The 2500-nt window shown below is 32.5% G+C and overlaps 1 protein-coding gene across 3 annotated transcripts in view; it reads left to right on the top strand.

The window, feature by feature from the left end:
* The first annotated feature begins 723 nt into the window (after nucleotides 1-723).
* RabX6 (RAS oncogene family member RabX6) overlaps nucleotides 724-2500 on the top strand; it is a 30856-nt gene continuing 29079 nt past the window's right edge. The window contains exons 1-2 of one of the 3 annotated variants that reach the window (XM_070143078.1): nucleotides 724-790; nucleotides 918-1075. The gene's annotated coding sequence lies outside the window, so the exon portion shown is untranslated. Of the gene's footprint in view, nucleotides 1076-2500 lie in introns of all 3 variants that reach the window. The other 2 variants (XM_070143079.1, XM_027351149.2) reach the window with 2 other exon arrangements.

Raw genomic sequence — 2500 nt, 5'->3', positions numbered from 1 at the left:
GCACGAAACAGTCGTCTTATTTGTTATTAAAAAAAAAAAAATATATATATATGTATGTATGTATATACACACACATATGTATATGTGCGTGTGTATGTATACATATATATATATATATCTATATATATATATATACTTATATATGTATATATACGTATGTATTAATGTATATATATGTATATATATATATATATATATATATATATATGTATATACATATATGTGATGCGTGCGTGCGTGCGTACGAGCGTGCGTCCGCGCGTGTGTGCACATACGTGATGTGTAATATGTATGTACAGTATATATATAGAGAGAGAGTGACGACAGGAAGTATGCAATTAGACCGACATGATCACATGTCTCACTGACATGTTGTTTCAGCCATAAATCACCACTACATTACTCCTGAAATTATTTTTAATGCGCAATTACTCGAACAAAAAAGATATGAGGAATGTGGTCATATAGATAATGATGTGTGGGATTATAAATGTTATGATCTTGCTAATGATATAAGCCTACAATTGCCATACGTTTTTAACTTGATAATAGTTCATAACTTGGTGGTAAACCTGTGAAACCTATATCACTCGACAAGAAAAAAAAATATATGTATCTATATCCATGGACACGATTTCTATTATCGTATATCAAAACATTACAACGAACAATAAAGGTAATTATTTGTTTCTATTTAAACCTACATTTGACATGTTAAACGCTCGTTTGATAACTGAGTTCTCAGCTGATTGAAGACAACAAATCGAGATTTAGCAGAAGAGGGAGACAGGTGTGGCCAAATACACGAAATAATAATTTAATTCCTTTTGCATTTGAATTATCAGTACATACATAGCAATTGATTAACTGAATACATAAGAATACGCCTGGAATATAGAAGTATGATTGTATGTTAGTCCAGATCTGCGATATTGCCACATTGCCGTCACGAATCTATCCTCGACGAAGCTGAGTGAAAGAACCTGATAAGGTTTTCCTCAAGGAACTGCAGGAGCGGAGGTAATGGTGAAGATATGATCAAGACAAAACTGGATTTCATTTCTTATTTGCTTTGGTGAGTTTTGTTTGAATCTTGTAATTGTTTTTATTACTATGCAGTAGTGATCTGTCTTCATCAGTTGTATATTTCATTATTAATTTGTATTTGGTTTTCTCTGTCGGTCTCTGACATTCTATTTGATTTTCTTATTATTTATTATAACTACCTTGTTTTAGTATCTCCTCCAAAATACCTCTGTTTAGAAATTTGATTTGTTGGGTTATTGTAAGTAAACAGTAACAAAGGATTAGCTGACTTCACCAAAATGTAGTATTTGTATATGGGTATAGGGTACAGATTTGCTGTTAAATCTTATGGTTATTTTTTTTGTTTTACACAGCCATCTTTCTTTGCAATTATTCACTATGGAATGTGCGTGTATCTATTGTTTTCCATCGTAAATGATTGGCTCGGGAAATAAGTGAAAGTATTGGTAATTGTTTACAAAGTGACCACACTCCTCTGAGACTATGTGTGGCCTTACTCTTTCAATCTTGGGAGCATTTTTAGAAATCCACAAATGTGGCTGTATGAACCAAAATCATTCAAAATCTGGGGGTTTTGACCTGAAACCTCTACCTGATGGCTGTGGGCTTAGTCTTCGTATGGCATTTGTTGTAACCTATTTTCTTCATTTCTGACTTTCTTTTCCTGTACAAAATGTTTAATGTATCAGTGAGTGTATTTTTCCCCTACTTTTTTATCCAATGTCATTTGATTTTCTCTATCTTAGTGCAATCATTAGGAAGGTGTATACCAAGGTATTACTTCAGTTTGTACAACTTTCTTATTATCAACTTGCAATGGAAATGCCATAGATGAAAACTATCTTAAATTTGTTGTTGTGTCCATTACAGGCTAAGCTTTTCTTGTACCATATGGCTGTGAAACTGAAAATATTCAAATACTAATAGTGCTGTATTGGTAAAAACTCTTTATTGGTAAATTATTTTATTTTAGCAGTAATGTGGTATTTTTGTTAAGTCCCAGCTAGCTATCTTTTCAAATTTCATTGCATAATCCAGGGCAAAAACATTTAAAAGTTAACTGAAAAATAGGGAGAGATACTTGTACATTCGTGAGCAGAGATCTGCATACACTTGGAGCCTGGAATAAGTTTCTATGCATAATTGAAAAAGTGTTTTCTTTTCCCATTATCATGAGGCCTTACTCTTTCATTTCAGATGTTCATATAATTTTATGCTTAACAATGGCTTCCTGTATCCCTGTTGATAATTGTCAAGAATAGGATCACTTTGAGAGCTTTTGTTGCCTCTGCATTTCATTTTCGAGCTAAGGCCAGCAATCTCCCAATTTCATTTTGACAGGATTATATTGAAACTACTCTTTTTTAATTAAGGCAAAGATGCACTTGAGCTGATCACTGGATGAATAGTTCTTCAAAGGTAAATGAGTAAACTGATAGGAAAAAATCTAATT

The sequence above is a fragment of the Penaeus vannamei genome, chromosome 30 (assembly GCF_042767895.1).
Source record: "Penaeus vannamei isolate JL-2024 chromosome 30, ASM4276789v1, whole genome shotgun sequence".
In the NCBI taxonomy this organism is placed as follows: domain Eukaryota; kingdom Metazoa; phylum Arthropoda; class Malacostraca; order Decapoda; family Penaeidae; genus Penaeus; species Penaeus vannamei.
This window is presented reverse-complemented; position numbering and strand designations above follow the sequence as displayed.